This window comes from Salvelinus namaycush, unplaced genomic scaffold (genome assembly GCF_016432855.1).
Source record: "Salvelinus namaycush isolate Seneca unplaced genomic scaffold, SaNama_1.0 Scaffold898, whole genome shotgun sequence".
In the NCBI taxonomy this organism is placed as follows: domain Eukaryota; kingdom Metazoa; phylum Chordata; class Actinopteri; order Salmoniformes; family Salmonidae; genus Salvelinus; species Salvelinus namaycush.
The window spans coordinates 63,788-78,492 of NW_024061639.1; the positions used below are offsets into that span (position 1 = coordinate 63,788).

Below are 14,705 nucleotides of genomic sequence, written 5' to 3' on the forward strand. Positions count from 1 at the left end.
CTTCTCATAGCCACGTCCATCCTGATTCTTCACAAATCACTGTCACATTGTCAGTATCAACACAAAATTCTGAGCACGTCCCAGGTATTTATTTCAAGCGCAGATTCGAACATGTGCAGATGCTGTATCACAAAGTAGGTAATTTCTCAGAAACCAGTGAAACACGCCAATAATATGGCTTGAGATCTTCAGATGGAATAAATGGCTAAATTGACCAAAAATCATCAGGGTTTTAAACGTGGAGCAAGACACATCATGGGAGTTGACCATTGATCTGAAAACCAACCATTTCTGTTCCTGGGAAAGAGAAACGATGCATCACACCAAAGTGAGAATAAAAATTGTGTAACTGCAACCATTGAAAATAAGGTTGCATAGGGCCTCCTGCGTGGCAGAGCATCGCAGTGCTTGAGGCATCACTACAGACCCGGGTTCGATCCCAGGCTGTGACCGACAGTCCCATAGGGCGGTGCACAATTGGCCCAGCGTTGTCCGGGTTAGGGGGGGTTTGGCTCGGGGGGCTTTACTCAGCTCATTGCGCTCTAGCGACTCCTTGTGCAGGTTGACTTCGGTCGTCAGTTGAACTGTGTTTTCTCCGACACATTGGTGCAGCTGGCTTCCGGGTTAAGCGGGCAGGTGTTAAGAAACGCGGTTTGGCGGTTCATGTTGGGGAGTTGCAGCGATGAGACAAGATCGTAATTGGATCGCAATTGGATATCATGAAAAGGGGGGTAAAATACAAAAAAAGAACATAATAATAATGTTCCATTATGATACATAAGGGTTCAATATTATATGCATTTAATAGCTGGAGGTAAATAGTGGCTCACTATTTGGCAAGCACTGACTATAGCACTACTATAACCCATTTATTAATGTTTTATAATGCATTTACAAATGACTAACCATTAATAACGTAAATATAAACCCTTTACAAATGGAACGTTACACTTTTTCATAAACCTATAGAGTACATAAATCAAAAACCACTCACTGATGGATTGATCCCATTGTTTTCCTGTGTGTAGGTCCATCGTCCGGCTGGGACGGTGGCTCTCCCTCGGACCCCCCGGTGGACAACGGCACTGCAGCCTGGGGGAAACCTACTGAGACCCCCACCGGCTGGGAAGACCCTGGGAAGACCACCTCTGGCTGGGGAAACCCCTCACCCAACCCCATCAAATCTGGTAAGTGAACTAACTACTGTAAATCCTTAATGATATGATGGCTGATTGTCTAACTATAGGTACAGTGCATTCGGAAAGTATTCAGACCCTTTAACTTTTTCCACATTTTGTTACGTTGCAGCCTTACTCTAAAATGTACAAATTTGTTTTTTCCCACATCAATCTATACACAATACCCCATAATGACGAAGCAAAAACAGGTTTTTAGAAATGTTTGAGTGTGTGTGTACCTGTATTTGGGGAGTTTATCCCATTCTTCTCTGCAGATCCTCTCTTTCTCTGTCAGGTTGGATGGGAAGTGTCGCTGCACAGCTATTTTCAGGTCTCCCTAGAGATGTTCGATCAGGTTCAAGTCTGGGCTCTGGCTGGGTCACTCAAGGACATTCAGAGACTTGTCCGGAAGCCACGCCTGCGTTGTCTTGGCTGTGTGCTTAGGGTCGTTGTCCTGTTGGAAGGTGAACCTTCGCCCCAGTCTGAGATCCTGAGCACTCTGGAGCAGGTTTTCATCAAGGATCTCTCTGTACTTTGCTTCGTTCATCTTTCCCTCGATTCTGACTAGTCTCCCAGTTCTTGCCGCTGAAAAACATCCCCACAGCATGATGCTGCCCCCACCATGCTTCACCATAGGGATGGTGCCAAGTTTCCTCCAGACGTGATCTTGGCATTCAGGCCAAAGAGTTCATTCTTGGTTTTATCAGACCAGAGAATCTTGATTCCCATGGTCTGAGACCATTAGGTGCCTTTTGGCGAACTCCAGGTGGGCTGTCGTGTGCCTTTTACTGAGGAGTGTGGTTTGCACTCTACCATAACGGCTTGATTGGTGGAGTGTTGAAGAGATCGTTGTCCTTCTGGTATGTTCTCCCATCTCCACAGAGGAATTCTTTAACTCTGTCAGTGACCATCGGGTTCTGGGTCACCTCCCTGACCAAGGCCCTTCTCCCCCGATTGCTCAGTTTGGCCGGGTGGCCAGCTCTATTAAGAGTCTTGGTGGTTCCAAACTTCTTCCATTTAAGAATGATGGAAGCCACTTTGTTCTTGAGGACCTTCAATACTGTACGGGATTCAAATTGAATCCTACTACACCGGCTCTGACGCTCATCGGATGTGGCAGGGCTTGAAAACAATTACAGACTACAAAAGGAAACCCGGACGCGAGCTGCCCAGTGACACGAGCCTACCAGATGACTGTGATAACGCACCCGCTATGCCTTTAATGCTCGCTTTGAGTTAAGCAACACTGAAGCATGCATGAGAGCACCCGCTGTTCCGGAAGACTGTGATAACGCTCTCGGTAGCCGATGTGAGCAAGATATTCACAAAGCCACGGGGCCAGGTGGATTACCAGGACGTGTACTCAAAGCATGTGTGGATCAACTGGCAAGTGTCTTCACTGACATTTTCAACCTCTCCCTGACTGAGTCTGTAATACCTACATGTTTCAAGCAGACCATCATAGTCCTTGTGCCCAAGGAAGCAAAGTTAACCTGCCTAAATGAATACCGCCCCGTAGTACTCACGTAGGAAGTCAGGAAATGCTGATCATGGCTCACATCAACAGCATCCTCCCGGTTACCCTAGACCCACTTCAATTCGCATACCGCCCCAACAGATCCACAGATGATGCAATCTCAATCGTACTCTATACGGTCCTTTCCCACCTGGACAAAAGGAACACCTATGAGAATGCTGTTTATTGACGACAGCTCAGCGTTCAACACCATAGTGCCCACAAAGCTCATCACTTAGCTAAGGACCCTGGGACTAAATACCTCCCTCTGCAACTGGATCCTTGACTTCCTGATGGGCCTCCCCCAGGTGGTAAGGGTAGGCAACCACACGTCAGCCACTCTGATCAGATTACTGCACCTGTACATAGCCCATCTATAATTTAGCCCAAACAACTACCTCTTCCCTTACTGTATTTATTTATTTATTTTTGCTCCTTTGCACCCCATTATTTATATTTCTACTTTGCATTCTTCCACTGCAAATCTACCATTCCAGTGTTTTACTTGCTATATTGTATTTACCTCGCCAGCATGGCCTTTTTCTGCCTTTACCTCCCTTATCTCACCTCATTTGCTCACATTGTATATAGACTTATTTTTCTACTGTATTATTGACTGTATGTTTTGTTTATTCCATGTGTAACTCTGTGTTGTATGTGTCGAATTGCTATGCTTTATCTTGGCCAGGTCGCAGTTGCAAATGAGAACTTGTTCTCAACTAGCCTACCTGGTTATATAAAGGTGCAATAAAAAAAACACTGGGGCCCCTCAGGGGGTGTGTACTTAGTCCCCTCCTGTACTCCCTGTTAACCCACAACTGCATAGCCAAACACGACTCCAACACCAAGTTTGCTGATGACAACAGTGGTAGGCCTGATCACCGACAACGCTGAGACAGCCTATAGGGAGGAGGTCGGAGAACTGGTGGTGTGCTGCCAGGACAATAACATCTCCCTCAGTGTGAGCAAGACAGGAGCTGATCGTGGACTACAGGCAAAGGCGGGCTGAACAGGCCTCATTAACATCAACGGGGCTGTAGTGGAGCGGGTCTAGTGTTTCAAGTTCCTTGGTGTCCACGTCACCAACGCTCTATCATGGTCCAAACTAGAGGTCGACCGATTATGATTTTTCAACGCCGATACTGATTTATTGGAGGACCAAAAAAAGCCGATACCGATTTAATCGGCCAATTTTATTATTATTATTTTATCTAGTGTGTGTGTGATATATATATATATATATATATATATATATATATATATATATATATATATACTGCTCAAAAAAATAAAGGGAACACTTAAAAAACACAATGTAACTCCAAGTCAATCACACTTCTGTGAAATCAAACTGTCCACTTAGGAAGCAACACTGAGTGACAAAAAATTTCACATGCTGTTGTGCAAATGGAATAGACAACAGGTGGAAATTATAGGCAATTAGCAAGACACCCCCAATAAAGGAATGGTTCTGCAGGTGGTGACCACAGACCACTTCTCAGTTCCTATGCTTCCCTTTTTTTGAGCAGTGTATATATATATATATATATATATATATATATATATATATATATATATATATATAGTGGGGAGAACAAGTACTTGACACACTGCCGATTTTGCAGGTTTTCCTACTTACAAAGCATGTAGAGGTCTGTAATTTGTATCATAGGTACACTTCAACTGTGAGAGACGGAATCTAAAACAAAAATCCAGAAAATCACATTGTATGATTTTTAAGTAATTAATTAGCATATGTGTATATATAATTGTTTGTAATAAATGACAATTACAACAATACTGAATGAACAATCAACACTTTTTTTTAATTTTTACTTAATATAATACATAAAATCAATTTAGTCTAAAATAAATAATGAAACATGTTCAATTTGGTTGAAATAATGCAAAAACAGTGTTGGAGAAGAAAGTAGAAGTGTGCCATGTAAAAAAGCTAACGTTTAAGTTCCTTGCTCAGAACATGAGAACATATGAAAGGTGGTGGTTCCTTTTTAACATGTTTTCAATATTCCCAGTTAAGAAGTTTGTAGTTATAGGAATTATAGGACTTTCTCTCTATACCATTTGTATTTCATATACCTTTGACTATTGAATGTTCTTATAGGCACTTTAGTATTGCCAGTGTAACAGTATAGCCTAATCTCGGGAGTTGATAGGCTTGAAGTCATAAACAGAGCTGTGCATCAAGCATTACTAACAGCTGCTCTTTGAGTGAATGCTTGCGAGCCTGCTGCTGCCTACCACCGCTCAGACTGCTATATCAAACCATAGACTTAATTATAATATAATAAACAGACAGAAATACGAGCCTTTGGTCATTAATATGGTCAAATCCGGAAACTAATTTCGAAAACAAAACTTTTTTTCTTTCAGTGAAATACGGAAACGTTCTGTATTTTATCAGACGGGTGGCAACCCTAAGTCTAAATATTACTGTTACATTGCACAACCTTCAATGTTATGTCATAATTATGTAAAATTCTGGCAAATTAATTACTGTCTTTGTTAGGAATAAATGGCCTTTCAACAGTTCGCAACGAGCCAGGTGGCCCAAACTGTTGCATATACCCTGTTTCTGCTTGCACTGCACGCAAGAGAAGTGACACAATTTTGCTAGTTAATATTGCCTGCTAACATGAATTTCTTTTAACTACATATGCAGGTTTAAAAATATATACTTGTGTACATTATTGCAACGGTTGTGCTTTTTTTTGCAAATGTGGTTTTGTTAAATAACCCGTTTGGCGAAGTTGAAGTAGGCTGTGATTCGATGATCAATTTAACAGGCACCGCATTGATTATATGCAACCTAGTAATTATTAGTTAATTAGTTAACCTAGTAATATCATCAACCATGTGTAGTTAACTAGTGATTATGTGAAGATTTTTTTTTTGTAATAGATGAGTTTAATGCTAGCTAGCAACTTACCTTGGCTCATTGCAGCCACAAGGTCCTTTTAACGCTGCACTCGTGTAACAGGTGGTCAGCCTGCCACGCAGTCTCCTCGTGGATTGCAATGTAATCAGCCATAATCGGCATCCAAAAAGGCTGATTACCGGTTATGAGAACTTAAAATCTGCCATAAATAATCGACCTCTAGTCCAAACACACCAAGACAGTCGTGAAGAGGGCACGACAAAACCTTTTCCCCTTCAGGAGACTGAAAAGATTTGGCATGGGTCCCAAATCCTCAAAAGATTCACCATCGAGAGCATCCTGACCGCTTGCATCACTGCCTGGTATGGCAACTGCTCGGCATCTGACCGTGAGGCGCTACAGAGGGTAGTGCGTATGGGCCAGTACATCACTGGGGCCAAGCTTCCTGCCATCCAGGACCTAAATAATAGGCGTGTCAGAGGAAAGCCCATAAAATTGTTAGACTACAATCACCCAAGTCATAGACTTTTCTCTGCTATTGCACGACAAGCGGTACCGGAAGGCCAAGTCTAGGACCAAAAGGCTCCTTAACAGCTTCTACCCCCAAGTCATAAGACTGCTGAACAATTAATCAAATGGCCACTGGACTATTACATTGACACCCCCCCCCCTCCATTTGTTTTGTATACTGCTGCTACTCACTTATTATATATGCGTAGTCACTTCTTCCCTACATACATTTACAAATGACCTAACCTGTACCCCCGCACACTGACTCTGTATCCCCTGTATGTTTTTTTGTTTACTTTTTATTATTTTATTTACTGTAGTTTATTTGGTAAATGTTCTTAACCAGCAGTGCAGTTCAAGAAGAGTTAAGGGCTTGTAAGTAAGCATTTCACTGTAAGGCCTACACTTATTGTATTCAGCTCATGTGGCAAAGTTTGATTTGAATAAGGCTGTAACAAAATGTAGAAAAAGGGAAGGTCTGAATACTTTCCAAGTGCTCTGTATGTCATAAGCGTAGCTGTGTGACGAGTCACCCTTGCAGAGTGACATGGTTTTGTCTCCCAAAATATCCAGACAGTCACAGATTTGCATTGTCATCATAACACAGCATTTTGTTAATATGGTATTATGTTCTTATGGTGTAATAATGCTACTCATTGTTATATCCCTAGCAGGTTCAAAGTCTATGCAAGAAGGAAGCTGGGGTGAGGGTGACCAGGGCTCTGTGGCGGCCTCTCGTCACTCCAGCTGGGAGGAAGAGGAGGAGGGAGGTGGAGGGGTGTGGAGCAGCGCTGGTTCCCAGGGTAGCAACTCTTCCTACAACAGTGGGGGCTGGGGCCAAGGTCACGGGGGCAAGAAGCCCAACAAGGTAGAAAAGCATTCACAATGGGGGTGGTTTGTTTGGTTGTTGCCTCATTCAAATACTTGATAGGAGTTGGATTTTTGATGTCTTTTGGTTTGAAGATGACTATTTGTTTGACAATGTTTGTGCCAGAACAAAAAACTACTGCCAGAAATGTTATATCTGTATGTTTTTGTCTCAGGCTCCATTGAAGAGTGGAGGAGACTCCTGGATGAACCCCATGAACAAACAGTTCTCCAACATGGGGCTCCTGGTAAGTTTCAGAGCAGGGTCCATGGGCAGGCATAGGTTGTGTTTTGAGATACTGGACATAGTGAGATGTTTTGTTGTAGTTATTACAATGAGGATGTCATGCCAAGCAGGGCCTAAAATTTACTTTTTGGTCCATAAACCTGGCAGGTAGATGGCGAGATATACTCAGCAAAAAAAGACGTCCTCTTTTCAGGATCCTGTCTTTCAAAGATAGTTCGTAAAAATCCAAATAACTTCACAGATCTTCATTATAAAGGGTTTTAACACTGTTTCCCATGCTTGTTCAATGAACCATGAACAATTAATGAACATGCACCTGTGGAACGGTCATTAAGACGCTAACAGCTTACAGACCGTAGGCAATTGAGGTCACAGTTATGAAAACTTAGGACACTAAAGAGGCCTTTCTACTGACTCTGAAAACACCAAAAGAAAGATGCCCCTGCTCATCTGCGTGAACGTGCCTTAGGCATGCTGCAAGGAGGCATGGGGACTGCAGGTGTGGCCAGGGCAATAAATTGCCGTACTGTGAGATGCCTAAGACAGCGCTACAGGGAGACAGAACGGACAGTTGATCGTGTCGTGGTAATTTCATGTATTACTCAATAAAGAGAGATAGCCAACCACACACAAGTCAGTTATTTTATAAAGTACATCTTTAATATATATATATAAGCTTCACCAAAGCCCTTTTTTGACTCTCAGATCAATTCAGTGTCTATAAATGAATTCTCTGAGTGCTTACAAAACAATTCTTAATTTCATTTATAGCCAAGATACACCCCTCTCAACTTACAAAGAATCCTTTACCCGAAAGAGGAGTATCCTATCGCTAGACAGCATCAGCTATAAATCATCGTTCAGTTTGGTCTCCCAAGACAAGGTTTCAATCTCATGCTTGATACTTCACTGTCTACCAAAACATTACCTCATCCAATGGCATATATCAATTGTCATTTGAGATACTCCCATCTCAAATACACCCCCTCCTGGATAAGCTCAGAAAAGACAGTGAGCCTCTTAGGTCATATACTAGGTCAAGATAAGGGCAACCTCAGAGGGGACATACAATGGTTCCAAACACGGCCAAACTCCTTCCCCCTATGGGAAAAGTAGGGAGTGACTGGCGTACAGCCATTGTATGAGATCACTAACTGGTTCCCCAATTAATAACACCATCCCTTCACATGGTTTAGGAATAGTTACAGACACATTCCCATAAGAACACAACGTTCCACTCTGTCCTCCTCCCCTTCTGATATTCTACATAGCACCACATGGTTTAACATATACATTGACTTATGAAGACAAGCCTGACATCTCCCCTCTCTGGCCCCAAGTTACTAAGTCCTATCACAGAAGGGGAAAATGCACTGCCAATCCTATAGTCCAAAGGGCACCATTCTAATGACAAGTATCTCACAAGCATATGATGAAAATAACATCTTATCTATCTATGTTACTTAGCTAAATCTGATTCTGCCACGACAATCGTCCTCGCAGTGGCAGACCACGTGTAACACCTGCACAGGATCGGTACATCCGAACATCACACCTGCGGGACAGGTACAGGACGGCAACAACTGTGCGTTCCTGGTGTAACTCGGGCAATCTCTCCATCAGTGCTCAGACTGTCCGCAATAGGCTGAGAGCGGCTGGACTGTGGGCTTGTAGACCTGTTGTAAGGCAGGTCCTCACCAGCAACATCGCCTATGGCCACAAACCCACCGTCGTTGGACCAGACAGGACTGGCAAAAGTGCTCTTCACTGACGAGTCACGGTTTTGTTTCACCAGGGGTGATGGTCGGATTCGCATTTATTGTCGAAGGAATGAGCGTTACACCGAGGCCTGTACTCTGGAGCGGGATCAATGTGGAGGGTCTGTCATGGTCTGGGACGGTGTGTCACAGCATCATCGGACTGAGCTTGTTGTCATTGCAGGCAATCTCAACGCTGTGTGTTACAGGGAAGACATCCTCCTCCCTCATGTGGTACCCTTCCTGCAGGCTCATCCTGACATGACCCTCCAGCATGACAATGCCACCAGCCATACTGCTTGTTCTGTGTGTGATTTCCTGCAAGACAGGAATGTCAGTGTTTTGCCATGGCCAGCGAAGAGCCTGGATCCCAATCTCACGTCTGGGACCTGTTGGATCGGAGGGCTAGGGCCCCCCCCCCAGAAATGTCCGGGAACTTGCAGGTGTCTTGGTGAAAGAGTGGGGTAACATCTCACAACAAGAACTGGCAAATCTGGTGCAGTCCATGAGGAGATGCTCTGCAGTACTTTATGCAGCTGGTGGCCACAACAGATATTGACTGTTACGTTTGACTTTGACCCCCCCCCCCCCCCCCCCTTTGTTCAGGGACACATTATTCCAATTCTGTTAGTCACATTTCTGTGGAGCTTGTTCAGTTTGTCTCAGTTGTTGAATCTTATGTTCATACAAATATTTACACAGTTGACAGTGAGAGGATTTTTTTTTTTTTTTGAAAATTATGGAGAAAACAAACTATGCCTAATATTTATAAAAAATGTATTGTGACGTGAGTCTATAAATCAAAATATCAGATGAGTTAAAGGGCGAGAGGTTACCGTGGTAATGGTGTTACTGAAGTCTCAAGTGTGTCTGAGATTTTGGATCTGACTAGTAGACAGCGGAGAGATGCTATCAGTTGAAGCAGCAGACTCAAACTAACATTGAAAAACAACCGACCTTGTGATCAAAACAACCGACCTTGTGATCAAAACAATCTATATTGCCAAGAAACACGAGGACAAAGTCTCACTTTGTAGACTTTGGAGTAAATTAGACCAGCTTTTATGCCTGTGCGCAGTCTCCAAAAATGAATCTATCAGCACACTGCACAAAGCTCCCTAGCCAGGCAGTGTTGCTGCGCGACGTGGTTTATAGATTCGTATTTCTTTGTGCGATTAGCAGCTATGCAACATAACTGCAGAAATACTCTCAAAACAAGCTACTGTAGGGCCTCCCGAGTGGCGCAGCGGTCTTAGACGCGTCACTACAGACCCAGGTTCGATCCCGGGCTGTATCGCAACTGGCCGTGATTTGGAGTGCCATAGGGCGGCGCACAATTGGCCCAGCCGGGTTAGGGGAGGGTTTGGCCGGGGAGCTTTACTTGGCTCATCGCGCTCTAGCGACGACTCGTCAGTTGGAACAGTGTTTCTTCCGACACATTGGTGCGGCTGGCTTTCAGGTTAAGAGGGCGGGTGTTAAGAGGTGCGGTTTGGCGGGTCATGTTTCGTAGGACGCATGACCCGACCTTTGCCACCAGATCGTACACGTGTGCGCATCCTTTACTTTTTACTCCTATTTCTATTCGTGAATGTAATGCTCGCACTGTAGAGCCCTGCAAATCGACCACCCGCCTACGTGGCTTGTGAAATATACATTTTTACTCTCCAATACCTCAATTCACCCTCATTTGGCGGGTGTTAATTTTACGCCCTGATGCCACGTCATAGCTATGTTGGGGTTGATGGTGGTAGTGAAGATATGTGCTGTGTTTGTAGGGTGATGATCCTAGCGGGCGGCCTCTGGACCTGGCCCCTGGTCCTCCTCAGGATAAGAAAATGGAGGGAGAGAAGCGAGGGATGGGCCTGAATGACTACAATGGAGAGATGCGTAAAGGAGGGCAGAGAGGAGTGGGAGGAGGAGGGATGGTCTACCGTTCACCTGGTTCCAAAGAGATTGGGCCTGGTGACCCTGGGCCTTGTTATGACAAGGTTTGTACCTCAGACACATCACAAACCTCTCTGGATACGTCCCAAATTTCACCCTATTCCCTGTATAGTACATTAGTTTTGATCCGAGCCCTGTAAGCCTTGGCCAAAAGTAGTGCACTATAAAGAGAATAGGGTGCTATTTGAGGGGCAAACCTCTGTATGACTGACTGACTTCACCAAGTCCCTCTTGTCCCGTTAACATTTTCTTCTCTGTATTTCTTCCTTTCCCGTCTTCTTTTGGTATCCTTCTTCCTGCCCCATCATTTGGTATCCTTCTTCCTGTCTTGCCTACTGCTTCCCCCAAATTGGGCAACTACTTCAATTGGCTGTCACTGCGATCAGCAGCCCTTGCCGTTCACCAATCAGGATGGGTGCCTTGGGGAGGAGTACTCTCCACCCACTGTCTACAAGCCCTCCCCCCTCTACAGCCACACTATCCCCCCTAGACAAGTAAGGCTGTGTCCCTCTGTCTCCATCAGACCATCAGCTCATTGCTTCACTGCTAACCTGGTCCCCGATCAGTTTGCTAATTTATATATTTTTTTTAAACAATGTAATTGTAAAAAGTATTCAGACCCTTTACTCAGTACTTTGTTGAAGCACCTTTTGCAGCGATTACAGCCTGGTCTTCTTGGGTATGACGCTACCAGCTTGGCACACCTGTATTTAGGGGCGGCAGGTAGCCTAGTGGTTAGAGCGTTGGGCCAGTAACCGAAAGGTTGCAAGATCAAATCCCCAAGCTGACAAGGTAAAAATCTGTCGTTCTGCCCCTGAACAAGGCAGGGGAACAATAACCCACTCTCCCTAGGCCGTCATTGTAAATAAGAATTTGTTCTTAACTGACTTAAATAAACAACAAATGTGGGAGTTTCTCCCATTATTCTCTGCAGATCCTATCAAGATCTAGTTGCTGCACAACTATTTTCAGGTCTCTCCAGAGATGTTAGATCAGGTTCAAGTCCGGGCTCTGGCCCAAGGACATTGAGAGACTTTTCCTGAAGCCACACCTGCGTTGTCTTGGCTGTGTTTGGAAGGTGAACCTTCTCCCCAATCTGAGGTCCTGAGCACTCTGGAGCAGGTTTTCATCAAGGATCTCTCTGTACTTTGCTTCGTTCATCTTTCCCTCGATCCTGACTAGTCTCCCAGTCCCTGCCGCTGAAAAACATCCCCACAACATGATGCTGCCACCACCATGCTTCACCGTAGGGATGGTGCCAGGTTTCCTCCAGACGTGATCTTGGCATTCAGGCCAAAGAGTTCAATCTTGGTTTCTCATGGTCTGAGTCTTTAGGTGCCTTTTGGCAAACTCCAGGCGGGCTGCCATGTGCCTTTTTACTTAGGAGTGGCTTCCGTCCGGCCACTCTACCATAAAGGCCTGATTGATGGAGTGCTACGGAGATGGTTGTCCTTCTGGAAGGTTCTCCCATCTCCACAGAGGAACTCTAGAGCTCCGTCAGTGATCATCGGGTTCTCGGTCACCTCCCTGACCAATGCCCTTCTCCCCCGATTGCTCAGTTTGGTTGGGCGGCCAGCTCTAGGAAGAGTCTTGGTGGTTCCAAACTTCTTCCATTTTAAGAAAGATGGAGGCAACCGTGTTCTTGGGGACCTTCAATGCTGCAGATATCTTTTGGTACCCTTCCCCAGATCTGTGCCTCGACGCAATCCTGTCTCGGAGCTCTACGAACAATTCCTTCGACCTCATGGCTTGGTTTTTGCTCTGACATGCACTGTCAACTGTGGGACCTTATATAGACAGGTGTGTGCCTTTCCAAATCATGTCCAATCAATTGAATTTACCACAGGTGGACTCCAATCAAGTTTTTGAAACATCTCAAGGATGATCAATGGAAACAGGATGCACCGGAGTTCAATTTTGAGTCTCATAGCAAAGGATCTGAATACATAAGTAAATTGAGTATTTCAAGTTTTTTACTTAATAATATATTAGCAAAGATTTTTTTTTGTTGCTGTTTTTGCTATGTCATTATGTGGGGTCAAGGGGTCTGAATACTTTTCAAAGGCACTGTCTATGAGATTATTATGGATAAGAGCGAGTTTGTCAAACAGTAACCAAGCATCGATCATCATGTCACCAGAATAAGTCCCTCGATATTTATTGGAAAGTAGCATCAAGCTCATCGTCTTCCACTTTCACCATCCTGTGAAGTTCATCATTTATTTAATCTGTAGCCTAACAAACTGCGTGCTTTCCCGAGTCGTAGTGGGAGGACCACACAACATAACATGGGGTGACTCCAAGTTTACTTCGATATGATAGTTATTATAATAAAAATGTCTTTTCACCGCCATTTCTCGCAAAATGTATTTTACCTACACAAAACGATCCCAGCTAGTCTAGTGTGTTTTGTTGTCATTTAGAATGTTTACCGGCAAATGTTCTGTTTATCAGGCCTGACTTTTTTTTATCCGACATGTACTTTACTCTCGCAAAAAGTTTGGATGGAAACCTGTTTATTGTTGTACCGTTGTCTTCATCTGTAATTTCCTACCTTATCTCCCCTATCTGAATGTCTAAGAGTCAGCCATGTTTGTAACCCTCTCCCTCTCTGTTCCCCTGTCAGGGTGGTCATAACATGTTTGGTGGCAGCGGTGGTGGGATGACCCAGTCCAGACACCAGCCCGGTGTGCCACCCATCAACACGTCTGCTGGGATACGAGCGCAAGTGCCTCATCAGTACCTGTCGCCTCAGGTACCATTGTTGTATTTGATCAGACTGTAAAAGTAATCAGCTGTTTTAATGTTAATCTTTTCTCACAGCTTTTTTCACAATACTTGCTGATCAATATCCCTGGTGCAAATCAGTCTACTATATGCCACAACATCTGCTCAGGAACAATAGATTTTTGGTCTTTTGGCTTCTTAGTCAGAACTTTGTGCAACATGTTGTTTCCAGGGATGTGATTTATTTTGCCAGCTTGCTCTGGATCATTAGCTAATGTGAGTGATTAGATGAACTCACTCGGTGGAGGAAGAAAACCTCACCAAATCGATGAGTAGTGCACCACTGATTTTCTCTTTATTAGAGGGAATGTGCTAGACAGAAGGTGCTTTGTGTTTATGTTCCACGTTCCCATGGTAACACCGATGTTCCAGGTGCCAGGTTCCATGCTGAAGCAGGTGGCACCTCCCAGTGCCGGCGTGGGTGGAATCGGGGGTGTGGGTGGGGTGGCGGGTGTAGGAGGGGGTGTGTTCCCCCCTCAGCTGTCCCCCCAGCACATCGCCATGCTGAGTGGCATCTACCCCCCCCATATTCAGTTCCAGCTGGTGAGTAGCTGTACTCCTATACAACTCTAGCATGAAAACCGTAGTGGCCAGAGAACATAGCCTTGAGGAACACCAAAACTAACCATAGATTTGTTCTAATTAAAGCGTTGTTAGCTGACACGTCAATGTTTTTATATACCTATATAGGCCTATGACAAGTCAGTAAAAGTACCAATTTGTTTTACAAATTAGAGACGTTACAGCTCTATCAGACATCTACCACTGTTCATACCCCTTCTTCCTCTAGCCACTGTCAATGTTTCCTCTGGAGAGAGAAATAGCAGTGGGGGGATTGTTTTGGGGTCCCTCCCCAAATACATTTTATGTAGAAGGACTGAGAAGCTTAGTTGTGGAGACTTTTTAAAATGACATTCTACTCCAAAATAAAATTCTGAACATGAGAACATATGAAAGCTGGTGGTTCCTTTTAACATGAGTCTTCAATATTCCCAGGTAA

The 14,705-nt window shown here is 44.3% G+C and overlaps 1 pseudogene; it reads left to right on the forward strand.

Annotated features, from left to right (window-relative positions):
- Positions 1 to 14,705, forward strand: part of LOC120043309 — a 50,096-nt pseudogene that overhangs the window by 21,578 nt on the left and 13,813 nt on the right.